The following is a 15,647-nucleotide window of genomic DNA, read 5'->3' as shown; positions in this document are numbered from 1 at the left end:
CGGCTAATAAGGCTGTTTTTACACATAGTGAAACTAATATGATTAGCCAGGAAGCACTCCTCCTTGTGTTTATTTGCTCCCTTAAAAAAAATAAATCTAGTTTATTTTTTATATCAGGGAGATGCTGAAATATTAAAAGCTATAGAGCCAAAAAGTAGACTAGGTTGTGGAGACACCACTGTGTCCTGAGAGATTCATTACGGGCAGATTTGTTCCACATAGTGAAATATGAGTGAGCTCCAGTGCCTTGAAAATTGCACTGCTCCATAAGCGGACCCCGATGCCAGAATAAGCCCCGATTTCCAGTTCTAAAGGTCTCAGTACAGTGCAGCAGCCGCAGCAATTACTTGCGAGGAGGAGATCAAACCCGGTGTTTATCCCGCTTTGTCTGTCTGAGACACAGTGGGAAGAGGAACCACGAGCGACGGCACGGAATCAATATCAAAAAATTATATATATATATATATATCTATATATATATCAAAAAATTATATATATATATATATATATATATATATATGGTGAATGTGATAAACACTTTCTTGGCAGCTTGGGGGCAATTTGGCAAAAGTCAGTGATCAGCCTGGTCCCAGGGATTCCTCTGAATGAGTCAAAAAAACAGGATCAATTTAAATGTTCAGATTACAAGCACAGCTCTGACACAGATAACATGCAAAGGGGTCATTGCAGCTGAATAAGCATGTGTATTGCTCATCTCTAAACCACAGTTGAACTTGGCACAGTAAATAACCTGACCTGAATAAAGTGAAGCAAATCTGGGAGAAAGCAGGGCTATATTTAGAAAACAGCAACCCGTATGTCAGAGACAGAGAAATGTGAATAGATCTGTTACTTAAAAGAGCCTGTGAGCCTGTCAGGTCTGACTGCAGTAATCAAACGCTATTACTGGAGAATGAGAGGGGAAGAGAGGAACTTATAGGAGGTGGCAGTGCTTCAGAGAGTCCTGTGAGGCTTGTACTATGTGTGTTTTTTTTTTTTTTGGATGTGTGTGGCTGTGGAGTGAGGAGAGACCTCAGTGCTCAGCTTGGGGCGTATAATCTATGGTTCATTTGCAGCTTTTCTCCCCGGTATGACAAGCCGTTTACAAGACGTAGCCTCTGCCGCTGACCCAGTTCTGAGTGGCTGCGTCTCGCGACAAGGCCCTGCCTCCCCATCAGGCCCTGCTCCTCGTCTAACTGACGATAACACCGCCACCCTCTGCCTCCGTGAACTGTGGGAAAAAAAAATAGGTCGCCCTGACCCACTTTTCTTCCTTTTTTTTTTTCTTCTTCTTCTTTCCCCTCCCTAAGATCGTGCAAGGAGTTCTGCAGAGCATGATCGAGGGAGACAGTCATAGAGAAACAAAGGAGGAAGAGGAGTAGTTAAAAAAGATATGTCTCTGCGATGGCTCCTCTCGTTCCTGTAGTGTAGTAGAGGCAACCCTTATCAGCTGGTGTGTTGTATGTTTGGCATAAACCCGCCCTCGTACACACACCATCTACAGGTCCCAACATCTAAATGGTATCCTGTGCCCGATTTAAACACAGATGTACACACTGCTTTTTGCACTCACTTTAACACCCACGACATGTCATCCAGAAATGATGTGCCTTTCCTGGCTGAGAGGGAGAGGGGAGGATGGTGGTGGGATTTCTGTGCAAACTGAGCCAGGAGCTACCCTAATGCCTGGTAGCATGACACTGCCTACCCCACCACCCCCCCGTTGAATGTTGGTTAGGACAGCTCATGATATATCCTGAGATCACGCAAGGCCCTCTCATGCAACCCCTTCTCCTCATTAAAGCTGCGCTCACTCAGGCATTGCTTTTTTAATCCCTCCATACATTAGGCACATCTCTCCTCCATAGGGCACGTTCCTCTGACAACAGCTGAGAGTTTCATTCATTTAGAAAACAGACACCCCCCCCTCTTCCTTTATATCAGTGCTGCTTCTATTGTGAAACACCTTTTCAACGCACACCTTTGACTGCTAATTTAAATATTAATGCACATGCCAAAAATCATCACTCAGTGGTACCTCAGTGTTGCTTAGCAACCTTTGTTTAGCCTCAGTTCAGGTGCTATATTTGCAGAAGTGAGACTGACATTTAATTATTACCTTTTAAAAACCTTAAAAGAAACTTACTGACCTGAACAATTCGACAACAGCGTGCTTCCTCTTTTATTTTACTGCAGCAGTAAGCCACTATACAGAGATCTTACATCTTAGATCTTTTAAAAACCACGGCATGACTCGTGCAAGCAAATTGTTGGAAATTTGGTTACACAAATCTTTTACAAATAGGCTGATAGTCAGGCACATAGCCCGCCGTATGCTAACACCTCAGTGTCAGGAATATCAGCCCTACCAGATGCTGGCGACTACATGTGTTGTTGTGTGTGTGTACTCATTTGCATCAGCCACAGTTTGACACTTTAAAAAGCAGAGGAGGGGGTGACCTGCCACTAAACTCTCACCACCTCCGTGCTAAGCCCCTGCGTGCTAATGGTGACCTAGAGCACACAGGCATGTTGGTGCCTCAGAGATGAGCCATGAAGTCCACTGTTCCACTTTTCTCTCGCAAATAAAAATAATTAAAAAAAGCAGAGATTTCACCAAACCTGACCATAACAGAAAGGAAATAGCTGCTGGGAAATACGATAAAAGAGGATGTCAGGTCGCTTTATTCAGTAAGGGGTTGGTGGAGGTTCTAGTTCTAGTTAAAGGGGTAGATGTAGGTCAAGCCCTGCCTCTTCGTAAGCACCAAGGTCAATGCTGAATGGGAAGGGAAGGTGGCTTAGAGAGAAAGAGGCCCTGGATAAACCACATTCGTCTGGCTCTTGTGCCAGCAGGACGTGTAAACACAGTTACACAAGCACACACCCCCACTGCGATAACACTAGGTGTGTGTGTAAAAAAAAAAAGGAGAGAGAGATCTCACACATTACACAAGCTTTACTGTAGCTTCCACTACCTTTTGTAACCCAAACAAGGCTTAACTAAAATTACATATGGGTTGGCAACACTTGGTGTTGTTCTGCAAACTTACAGTTACACAAGAGAAGCACTTCTGATTGGCTGAAAAACAAAAACAACCAAATTATACAAGCCAAAGGTTTCTCCTATGTGTGTGCGTGTGACCTAAAGGTGCATCCAGGCGGGCAGCAATTGATGTCTGATTTTAAATGTCACATCCTGGCAGGTGATCACCTTCATTTAAGTTCAGTCTAACAAGACAACTCTCTGCACTTAATCAAGAAGGTGTTGGGACCACAGGGAGGAGCAGGGCGCGCTAGGATCAAGGGTTTGAGACACACTGGGGGACAATCTGTGATTAACAATAAAAAATAAAGATGCAGATTAGAATATTTGTTAAAGAAAACTTGACTAAACAAAAGTAAACTTGAGCACATTGTCAAGCAGCTTACAAGCAACACCATCAGGGATTTATGGTTCTAAATTCATTTTTGACAACAATAACATGATGACAATGCAAAAGCTGCAGTTCCTCAAATGGCCACAAAAGTAAATCAATAAATGAAATGAAATAAACAAGCTAACCTTAAAGCCTAAATGCTATCTGCCTGCCTACTTCAGCTCTATGTATGCTCTGCCTCTGCACATCATGCCCATTTTTGGATTAGCTAGAAGCTCAGGTTGGACAGGAAAGACCGAAAACCAGCGAGTGAAGTCACAGAATGTCACCATATTTGTTTATGTCGATGAGATTTCTCATCTCGGCTTTGATATTCATCAAGCAGCTTCATCATTTCATATTTGTTTACTTGTTTACGCTACATAAGGAGCAACGAGTCCTGCATCAGATGATCTGGCCAAAGGCTGCAGATATGGGGCCAAACTTGTCCCTTGTTTCCATAAGTTTGAAAAGTGGCTCTTCTCTTATTTTGAAAACCATTTTTAAAAATAGAAATGTACCATGGAAACTAAAGCCCTGGCTTGGTCTGTTTTAAAATAATCTATATCTATCATTAAAATAAAACAAATGCTTAATTTTGGCCCTTGGCCCTACATCAAAATTCATTTCTGGCCCATTATAGGTAGGAAATTGGGTTAGAAGATGTTTGGCAAGTACCACAGAGAACTGGTGGTACTGCCAAATATTTAATAAATGTTTTTCCTCTCTTTACTGCACTTTGTACAAACTTAATAGATAAATAAAAAATATGAATGACACAATACTGCCTTACTTCATCTGGATCACCTCCTCTGTAAAAATGCCAACATTACTGCACCTATCCTGATAAACCGTGGCCTGTAGCAGCCAATACACAAACTTATATGGCACCTAACCCCTGATCACTGAATATACAGCGTGCTGTGTCTGCTTTTTAATAACTGTACAGTAAGATAAGAAGCACAATATATGAGACTTAGTGACACTTGGCCCCATAGAGTAAAAAGAAGAGTAAATTTCTGTGAAAACAATATGGGAAATGAGTCCTCATATAGATGCTACAGTATTATGTTTATATCTGGGGGTAGCAGAGGCAAACAAGTCCACAGATTCACAGTTTCATAAAATTTCCCCAAATCTGTCCTTTTATTTTTTTTGCAGAATATCATTTGAATAAATCTTGCATTTTGTCATTAGATCAAGGATTTAAAGAAAGGATAAAACCATCCGGTTCCAATTAGCCTGAAAGAAACTGAAGGGAAACGCTGCCTCTCTCCTAATGTCCAATTCTCCAACAGTGACTCTGGGGTTTACTAATGCAGTTTTAACAAAGTGGGCTGCGATCCTGATTTACACAGCCATATGGTAAACATATCCAGAGGGCAAGAATGTTAACATACTAGCATAAAAATACTCTGAAGCAGAGACAGTAGCCAGCGTGGTTTTAAACAGCGGTGCAGCTGCGGGCAGTGAGTGAAGGCAACTGCAATAACACAAATCCTAGCAGCCAGCTCACTCAGGACATGAATCACTCTGGACATGAAACGACCTTTCCCTGACATATGCTAGTATCAGTGATTGAGAATTGAGAAGATGACTAAACCCTGCTCGGTTCGTCACCGCGTCCAAGGCCCGGGTGTGGTGTGGACTCTTGTGTTCGGCCATTCTAAAAATTCAGGGCAGAGATCTGCTGAGTCTGACGTGACCTCGACCCCGTTTGACCTTGGAGCGATTACCCAATTGAATGACAGCCCATGCAGCTACATGCAGGCCCGCGGCGTGCCTCTCCAACTCCTCCCCACCCCCTCGCCCTCACAGACATACAAGGTCGGGAGAGAGAGAGAGAGAGAGAGAGGATAGAGGGGGTGAGGCCGGGTGAAGGGTGTCACATGATTGGATCTCCTTCTGGAGAGTTACTTAAAAAACCTCCTCAGCAATCAGGTCAAGGTCACGCTCTAGCCTTAATGCCAAAGGAAAAGAGAGAAGTCTCTAAATGTGTGTGTGTGTGGAAGGGTGCATAAATAGAGAGGGGGGGGGGTGACTCCTCTACATGTTCAGCAGTCCTTGATAACTTCAAAACACAACTTATGATTCTTTTAGCTGTATTAATCTTCCTGCTTAGTGGACACTTTTATTCAAAGTCACTTACACGATTATCACTCTTGCACATCTCTTTCCATTTCTGCAGCTGGATATTTACTGGAGGAATCCAGGTTAATTACCTTCGCTCAAGGGCAGAGGGTGAGCGGAGTATGAGCCAGCAATCTCCTGGTCACCAGTCCATTCTCCCTAAGTAATAGGTCATATGGCTGCCTCAAGTCATCAGCCCAGTGCTCTCCATCTCTGCTCAAATGGGAGCCTTCTAACACAGTTATGAGAAAGCTGTACTTCTGAACCGCAGCCTCTCTCAGTCTGTTTACCCGGCTGCAGTGAGGGCTATAGTGAATAACGGCACCTCACTAATGGATTTACAAGTGGGCTGGAGGTTCACAAAAGGACAGCATGTTTCAGAAATTCAAGAGAACGAGGTTATGCCAAATGTCCTCACAGCTTCCTTTTGTGGTGTGGGAGTGCATTTATTTTTCATTTAGAGATGTGCCACTTATTTAAGTGTGTTCTGCTAAAAGATATTTATTGAGGGTGCAATGAGTCATTTACGTATTCATTGACAAATTTAAAATGGAGTGAAGAGAAGCTGCATAATGTCAGAGCCATTAGAAGCCCGGTCTTTATGCGTCTCTAATGGAATATTATTCTGGATTAATGACAAATATCTACCTTGGAAAAACATGCAACATAAGAGAGGCATTTCAAGGGAGATTCTGTCACATTCCTCTTTTAGAAACCCAGATAATGCGCTGCACATCTATCTGAACTCGCATAGCTTCCACGCTCCACGGCCACCCGCACAGGTCCCTTGTTGCCCGGCAACAATTCAGCTCATCACTAGAAGCCAAAAAGTTACACAATTACAGTTCAAGCCAAAAGAGGATTTGGGGTCTGCGGCACGTAACATCATTCAGCTTCTATAAGATGTGAATGTATGAGGAAGTCAGCAAATCCCATTTCGTTTTTCCACCCATCCTGTACAGCCAGGCTAACTCTATGAGAGGTGTTTGTTTATTGATGCCAAACTTCACCTTTTTCACAGCAAGGCTACATATCAGAGACCTGTAAGGATACAGTGCATATGCGTTCCTCTCCTCCACCCTCCCTCCGCTGTCATCCTGTGCAATATATCCATCATTCATTCATAAATTCTGAAAACTCCTCTTTAGTTAATTGCCTGGGAAAATTTAATTTCAAACAAAAGCTTTTAAAAGAGAAAGATATAATTAAGTTGCAGGGATCTCTCTTGCCTCCCCCTCCTCACAGGATGAGGAGAGGGTGGGGTGGGGTGGGGCGGGGGGGCGGCCGAGGGGACATGTGCTGTGAGCTGTGCAGCTCTGCACCGCACTGCTCCGTGTCAGGGAAGTCATACACCCATGTTTAAAGCAGAACGTTACGTAAAGCCTCCCCCTCTGCACAGGCTTACTGCACCAGACGCTGTGTCCTTGCCTGGGCTGCTCAAGGTTCCCAAAAGGACGGGCTGCTAAGAAGTTGGGAAGGACGGGGCCCTGTGATAGCCTGCAAAAAGAGAGTGTGGGCAGGAGGGAGGGAGGGTGGAGAGAGAGAGAGAGAGAGAGAGAGCCGCTGCCTGTGACAGCCTTGGACTTTGAATTCAGCGCCAGACAGGCTCATGCATCAATCCCTCAACTTACAAAGACAAGCCACTAACCTTGACGAGGCCAGGGACTCTTCAGGAATGAGTGGCATTTTCACTTAGCCCCAGCTTCTCCCCTGCACTCCTGCCACATAACCTGGTTTAAAATAAGACACAGTTGAATAACAAGTCTTTGGACTTTGTGACCCACTGTTCTAGCCTTCAACCCTTAGGGTTCTTAGACCGTTCTGGAGACCTTTGCCATAATACATTTGCAGGCAGCATAAATAGCATTTAGTACACAAGGTGCTGCAGCCTTGTCTGATGCCTGTCAGAAGCTGTTTGCTTTGAGTGAGATGTGACGCAGGCTCATGTGAATCCACGTTTGCTATGATGCACAGGGGATCAACGGCTATAATATCACAGACATAATCACATACATCCAGAGAGAAAACCAGACAGACGTTCTCTATCACATGCAGGAGGCAGGCTGGGCATCCTATCTCCGAGCGTCTGTCCTCATTCCCCTCGCCGCCCGCCCACTCCGTCATGCCTGTGACATTGGCCTGCTTGTGGCAAAGCAAGAGATTGTCGTCCCCCCCCCCCCATCGTCTGACTGCAGCATCCTGACTGCACGCTCGCCACAATAGTGGAGAAAACCTTCCTACTGCACCTCTACAGCCCGGGGGCAGCAGCTCTGCTATAGGAGCAAGGGAAGCAGAGAGAGAGGGAGAGGGAGAGGGAGGGAGTCAGTTCCACTCCACTCTCCTCTTCACTGCTGTGACCACACCAGCCCGGCCAGGAAAAGAGTCAGCTCCTCTCACATCACCCAAGAGGTCTGCTGCTCCACGCTACATCTCCTCAGTCTTTACTTAACGTATCAGAGGACAGGGACAGTGGAGATTCGGTGCAGCTCTGTTACCACAGTACAAGCTAGCTTGATGCTGTTCATTGATCGGCACAGTTAGGCTTCCGCAGCTGTTGTGTTTAAAAAAAAAAAGGGGGGGGGGGGCGTGCATGCTTCACGCGGGCAACGTGTAATTTATTTGACCTGCAATATCTGGCTCTTTCAGGGGCCTCCTTCCCATTTAGCGAGCAATTTCTGCAAAGTCTAAATAATTCACAGCAATCGCAATCAGCAGCGATCAATCGGTGGAGATAATTGAAGGGCCTGTCATTGCACCAAGGCCAAGGTAAAGCGCGAAGGCGAGAGGGGGCGGGGAGTTGGAGGTGAGGGTGAAGGGAGGGGAGGTGGGAGCCATTCAACAGATGAGCTCGGGGATGGGGATGGGGTGGTGGTGGTGTTGTGGGGGGGGCTGCAGAGGAGTCCAATCTTTCTTCCAGCCTGCATCTCAGGAGCAATGGCTGTAAAGCAGCATTTAGCAGTTCCTGCCATGTCATCAAAATGAGTCCCGTTGACGTTGGTTGCGTTCTGTTCATGACAGAAGCACTAACAGGAGGAGATAGTGCTGTTATGACTGAGAGCCCCTCACTGTAGCACTATCTTCTACGCAGCACAAAGCAGGAAAGCTGTCCACACAGGGATCCCATTTCAGAGAGCAACAATCCCTTCTGTAGTTTAGCGCCTTGTTTTCATTCTATAGGTGCAGAATAAACGGAATCAAATACGCTACAGATTCATTCTGACTGGATAATTTCAGGTTCTGGATTCGATTTAAATTCATTGCTGCATCCGTCTGTGTAATCACTCAAGCCTTGACATGTCAACATGCTTGTGTTTGTCCAATTTTTATACAATTTGGCCCTGTGATAGTGCCGTCTGAGAGATAAGAGTGGGGAAAAGTGATCATTTGAAGTACAACCCTGACTCTTGTCTTGTTAATTTGAGATAAATGTTCCAATCTCACTGTAAATTTACTGCCCGGTGTAAATCTCTGTCCAATAACAGCAGTGCTAGTATGGACCATTGTTATTAGTAGAGTGTGGACTGAATAAACAAACAATAAATGGAACAATAAAATAAATTTGGCTGAATACATGCTTCACACCAAACAATTAGAGAAATGAGATCTGGCCCAGAGGTTCTGAGTCCTCAGCGGGATGAAGATGAGAAATGCACTCCTGCTCCTAAACATCTACTGTCAAAGTGCCCTTGAACAATGTTCGGTGGCCAACAAACACAAGTGCTGGGCATCGCCCAGGTCTATAATAAATCAAAAACTCTGCAGTAAATGCATGACACTTGTTCTGGTGGATTGCACATTAGTTTTTTTTTGTTCATCCCCTTTGCAGAACATCTCAGCAATCAAAGAGCAGGATGCCACCCTCAATTTGTCTCATGCTAAAATGAGTGACAGATTTACAAACAGAGGGGTTTGAGCTGGCACAGTGGTAGCAGTTAGAGAGGCTGTTAGGAGAGGTAAGTGCCCGGGCAGACGCTCCTCCTTTTTTCATCCATGGCATCATCCAGTATGAAAGACACACCATCAAATTATTTAAAGGAGAAAACAAAGTCACAAAGTGATGTGTGTGCGTGTCATCAGACAATTTACACCTGCAGGCACACACACACACACACACACACACACACATCAAAACATGCCACTTTCATACAGCAGTAGCAGCAGGAGCGGCGGCGGCGGTGTTTTGATGGCAGATAAGATTTGCTGTAATGAAAAGCAGCCTGTGGACAAGAGAGAAGAGTGCAGAGTCCGGTCTTGTGACTGTTCGGCAGCCCTTCACATCATTTGCATTTGGCCATTTGAATGTCCTCTGCTTCTGTTGCAGGCTACTGCACATCATTCAACAGCAGCTCCCTGGATAATAGCAGATGGCTCAGTCAAATCAAACTAAATCGAACTTAAGAGGATCCTTTGAGTTACAGCACACAGGCCACACCACTCAGACATGAAAAAAAAACATACTTTAACTTCAAAAAGTTGGGACTATAAATGTGGAGGTTTTAGTTATCTATGGCAACAGAGGACAAGCTGAACTACCTTGAACATCTTGTGTAAGTTCAGGTCAAATAATTAAGCAGCTTAAATGTTTCAACAAAGGAGAGGCTAAAAGGCAGACCCCCAGACACAGACAGTATTTAGAAGGCTTTAAAGAAGTTTGACTTTTCTCTACATCACTTCAGATCCTTAGTCTAAGTTAAAGTAGGCAGAACCCTCAAATTATAACATCCAAACACCTTTTAGAACCTGGACTGAAGATGTACTTTGCCCTCTTTACTCTAACTGGAAAAAAAGGGGGGGGGGGGGGGGGGTGAGAGACTTCAGCCCCTGACCTTTTGCCTCCACACTGATCCAAAGTCCAATGAAGCAATAGGACATTTCACCTACACAAAAGCCATTCAAAGAAAAAGAAAAACGCCTCACTGGCAGTCACTGGAAATACATCCAAAAGTCTTTGAAATCTATCACAACATATCTGTCCTGATGACAGGCTGATGTGACAGGCTGCAACAGACCAACCTCAACCAACTGTGCTTTGGTCTGAACTTAGTAAGACCCCCCTCTGAGAGGAAGAGCAGCGGTTTCTGCTTATTTTTGTTTTTCTCCGGTGGTTTTTTGGCACAACATGAATCCAACATCAGGGCTTGTCTATTACCATTGATAGTGATCGTGTTAAACTTGTTGTAGCAACAGTGCTTTGTAACAACTTTCACTTGCAGTGTATTTACTGTACATGCACGGGGGGGGGGGGGGGGGGGGGGTTATTATGCCACTGTCAATGCAATTGGACACGCTTATGTATGATTCAAATTCAAATTCAGGCCTCATACCCTTCCAAGTGCAATTTACTGTAAAGCGTCTCTCCCATTGGTGGTGCTAGAAACTACTCCGAGGCTGTGCACACTGTTTTGACCCGATGTGATGAACTACATTGACTGTAGCAGTGCAGCTCCGATGGCACCGTGCGCTGTCGTTTACATGAATATCCTGACAGCAGCCTTAAAACACCGCCCGCGTGTATTAGACGGAATTGACACCAGCACCTATGTGTTGCGGTCCTGTCATAAGGTTAGCACGGCCGTGGGTTAAACGAGGCGCCGCGCACAGCCAGGTTTATTCTCCACTTCTTCTTTATGCAGCGTTTTCAGCGCTACATCCATATGCGCCTGTGCCCGCCGCACGAACAGCCGAGCCCACATCCTCGACACATAAACAGCATACCACCACTAATGTAACGATAAACCGTGTATTTTACCCCTCCACACACACATACCATTGATGATCATAATCATCCACATATGACAGCGCGTCCATCTAAAAGCACCTCTTACCTGCGTTGTCCACCCCACAGTCAGCCGGAGAGGCGCATCGTTATTATTCGACAGGAGCAGGCAAATCCAATGAAAACGGTCGCGACACTTTTGGCAGGAAACAGAAATGGCGAGGCAGCCTTTAAAAAAAAAAAAAGAATCGAAATTTTTAGTCCAAAAAAAAGCCTCGATTTTTTGTCTTTCTTTACGGATTTCTTTTTTTGTGCTGCGACTGAGAGCGAGCTGAGGTGTGGAGCGTGTAGTCTGTGGGAATTGTTTATTCTCGGAGTCCCCTCGCTGTGGAGAAGTGAGCGGAGACAGCCACACTCCTCCTCCTCCTCCTCCCCCGCCTCCTCTGCTCTGCTGCTGACACCACCCTTAAAGGAACAAGCCTTCACCCACTGCTGCCCACACCACATCCACATGAAGAATACAAACTCTGTTGTACTGTATCGGATGTTAGTGACAAATAATGACGTCAAATCGCTGACATGTTATTACTGTCTCAGTTATAAAGTCATATTTATTGGCATTTATTGGTGAACGTGTATGATGGCAAAAAAATATTTGTGAATCAAAACAAATAATAAATACAAACAATAAAACGTATGAGATGCAAACTAATAAATGCAAATCTTAAGTTTAGATTTGGTTACAAATTGGTCCCGTGAGCCATCATTTGCCTACCGGAGGCCTTCCCCTAATTCCTTAAGTGCCAGCGCTTACATATTTGTTTAGCACATTTAAGTTGCTATGAAATAGTAGGCAGCAGATGTTCTTTTAGCAGAGGTGATTAAGCTCTGTTGGTGCCTGTGTTGACAAAAGTTTAAGCTTATTGAATTGAAAATAATGGTAACTCAGAGAAGTGTTACAGAAGGACATATTTACTGTTTTATGATGTGTAACCACATATATTGATCACAGGTCTGACAAATTACCAGTTTTTATTTAAGCTTAGAAAAAAATAACTTTAAATCCATGTTGTGAATTAACATGCACCGTCCCAGAAATGGGAAATAGCACCATAGCAGACCACAACAACTGTCAGTTCTCTGACCGGTAACAGTCTTAACATATGTACTGTATACTGACAAAATGTAGCTGCTGCCTACAGTTTTGAGGTAAGGCTCAGGGACAGGTCAGATTATATTGTTATTGTTTATTAAGGGTCTTTTACAAACTACAGCTAATGTGCAAAAATGAAATAATACTTTATTAATTTACAGTGTTACAACGGCAGAAAAATAGCACACAGTATTGGAAAAGATAGTAAAAATATGATATATATATATAAAAAACTTATATATAACTCAAAGTAGTGTAGAATAGTAGTGTTAGTATAAATAAATGTGCCGCTGAGAGGGTTGTAAACAACAGAGCTGAAGCATCTATTTGTGCTTTATAAACTATTATTTTTCCTCCTCCATGTCTCTAAGTGGCTGGATGAGCACCTGCAATTCTGTTTGTTTGTTATCGTTGTTGTTTAATATTTGTGGCATCGTGATCATTTCTGTTGTCATCAACATGGCAGCATGGAATCAGAATCAGAAATACTCTATTAATCCCAGGGGGAAACCGCTTGAAACATGGCCTTAGCTCTATTTGCCTTAGACACAAATACATACATTAAGTTTTAATGAAATAATTACAAAGTTGCATGATGGGAATATTATGTGTTTGTTGGAACACTAAGGACTAAAGACTAAAGAATGAATCTGTAATTCTCAGAGTTCTCAGTAGAAGTGCTGCTTCAAGGCTTCTGTATTTTAGGATCTGCTTCAGTGTAACATTAACCTGTAATGGAGGGAAATCTTTAACTCTCTTTTTTATATCTGGAATAAAGGTTAAAATAAACCCAGCAGTGGGATTTATATTATTTATTACACCACAGTTAGGGCCTGTGCACATATTCCCTCCTGTTTTTGTTTAATAATGAGCAGTCCATTACAAATGAATGGGCAGGCTGAAGTCAAAAACCTTAATGGAGACCACACAATAATTCCTGAATCTATCTCACTTCAAAGAAAAGCAGGTTAATAAAATGGCCTTTCATTTAAATGAGGAATTAAGTGTGAAGTGCCCCAACCAACCTTTTTGTCAGCATCTCTAAACAAATCATTAGGCCGCTTCTTGGATGAGCTCCAAAATATGAGACTTTAAAGAATATATCTGCCACAGTGCTGTGGATTTACTACCTGCCTGAGCACGCAGTGACCAAGTGCAGAAAATGAACAACATAAACGGCATCCAGGTGCCCTTGAACGTGGCACAGAGGCAGCTTCCCAGGTGTGAAGCGGGTTGTCATTCACACTCAGCAGATGTGCTGGTGTAAAAGTTTCTGAGTGGCGTAAACTCACACTGAATTTAGCGTCTTATTTTTTTTTTTTCTTCTTCTCGCCGTCTTGTGCTAATCTGTGCTATCAGGTCCGCTGGCCCGCAGTCTGTCATCTCAACATGGCCTTGAACAAAATGTCTCTGAGGACCTGGGGAACATCAATGTTCTGGTGAATAAGAACACAACAACATAACCTACTTCCACACATCCCTGTCTCCATTTCCCCTTTTCAAATGCAGGGTGGGGGGTAGTGTATCTGTGGATGTATGTGTGTGTGTGAAAGAGAGAGTTTGTGTATGAGTGGGGGTATAGCTCCTCCTCCTCTTCCTCCTCCTCCTCCTCCTCCTCCCTGTGCTGTGTTATCACATCATGCTGTGTTATTGGCCACTTGTATTCAGCCAGTTGGATACTGTGCCTTCTAACCTGCTGTAACCCCAGCGCGGTGTTTAAACAGTAATTCAGTTCATTGCCAGTAATATAAACAGAGGCGGCACTCAACATGTCAGTCAGGTAAATTGGATACTTCTCTTTTACAAGGCTGTTGTTCACAATAGGTGTTACCTACGATTTGCATTTTGAGTGCGACAGCAGTTAAAAGTCTGATCAAAGTCCTCACCAAAGTGCTGTTCATAAAAAGTTGATGCTGCTGCTGCTTTATTATTGTCGTCTGATTGTTTACATATATTTTTAACATCAGCCACCAATAACACATATAAGAGCAGACCCGACTCAGCAATTTGGACGGTATCTCACCTTGTCACCTTTGAACTAACGTGACCTTTCATCTTTGAACTCTGACCCTGAATGCCACATAAATGGAGATACAATATCCTCCCTTTCATTCCCTCCCTCCCCAACCAGAACACATTGAACTTTGCCCCGTGGTGCTTTTCACAGAAATGTGGTTCACGAAACTGTGTCCTTTGACCTGGAGTGCGGGGACAGATTGTGAGTGACTGAAGAGAAAGAAAAGAAAAAAAGTCTGCGGTCTTTCTGAAAACATTTTGTCATGATGTTATTTATGTATGGGGACGGCTGGTTACAGATGTTTTTCTGGCTGGTTGCAGCTGTGGCTGGTGACAATGGGTGCGAAAAAGAAGAAAAGAAGGTTAACAAGTGTTGTAAAGACATTAGAAAATGGACTTTGCTGTTTTACAAAGTTGATTTTTACCATCTTGTTAACACAGTGTCCTATTAAGTGCAGGATTAGGATTTAATGGAAACAATCATGCAGATGTGGGGGAGTCAAACTCAAATTTATATTTCAGGAGGGACACTGAAAAGTTAAAAATGTATAAATTCTTCATTATTTTCCCTTGCATCACTCAGCTGATTCACCTTTTGTGTCAGCACGGGTTCACCCAGTGGTTACTGGGGCATGTTATCACTCACATCTTTGGGTGGGATATGCAGATTTGATTGGTTCATCTATTCAGGAATAAAGTAATCCGACCCCTCAGACCTTTTTTTTTTTGAATTGGTTTCCTATCAGCTCACGCTGTATCATACTGAATATTTCAAGGTAAAGAAAAGAAAATGATGGAAAACATATGAATGCGTGGGCAAAGGTCAGCTCTGCAGTGGAGTTCTTCTGGCCCAGCAGTACAAACAAAGGTGAGTTTAGATTCAGACGCCTGATTGTCTCAGAAGGAGGGAGGCGGAGTGTCAGCAGACATTAACCCTCAACCTTTGACCTATACTCCCCAATTTCCAGCTGTAGTATCTCTCTTAGGTTTGTAGTGAACTAAGGCCCTCTTGGGGAGGAGGACGAGGAGGAAGAGGAGGAGGAGGAGGAGGCAGGTGCGAGCTGCTGGGTGGGAGGGCCCTCTGGAAGTCACACCATACTGAAACCTTTGAACTGGACTGTGTGTGAGATGGTTGTGACATTCCCCACGTATACAGCTGCAGGGAAGGCTCTACAAAAAACATGACGCAGCAAAAGCTGCCCACACACACACACAG

At 43.9% G+C, this 15,647-nt stretch overlaps 1 protein-coding gene across 2 annotated transcripts in view; it reads right to left on the bottom strand.

Moving 5' to 3' along the window:
- Positions 1-11,675, bottom strand: part of nrip1b (nuclear receptor interacting protein 1b) — a 32,568-nt gene extending 20,893 nt beyond the window's left edge. The window contains exons 1-2 of one of the 2 annotated variants that reach the window (XM_028421071.1): positions 11,372-11,675; positions 7,195-7,276 (exon numbers count right to left, since the gene is read on the bottom strand). The gene's annotated coding sequence lies outside the window, so the exon portion shown is untranslated. The remainder of the gene's footprint in view (positions 1-7,194; positions 7,277-11,371) is intronic. The other variant, XM_028421070.1, reaches the window with a different exon arrangement.
- Positions 11,676-15,647: the final 3,972 nt, after the last annotated feature.

This window comes from Parambassis ranga, chromosome 14 (genome assembly GCF_900634625.1).
Source record: "Parambassis ranga chromosome 14, fParRan2.1, whole genome shotgun sequence".
Taxonomy (NCBI): Eukaryota; Metazoa; Chordata; class Actinopteri; family Ambassidae; genus Parambassis; species Parambassis ranga.
This window is presented reverse-complemented; position numbering and strand designations above follow the sequence as displayed.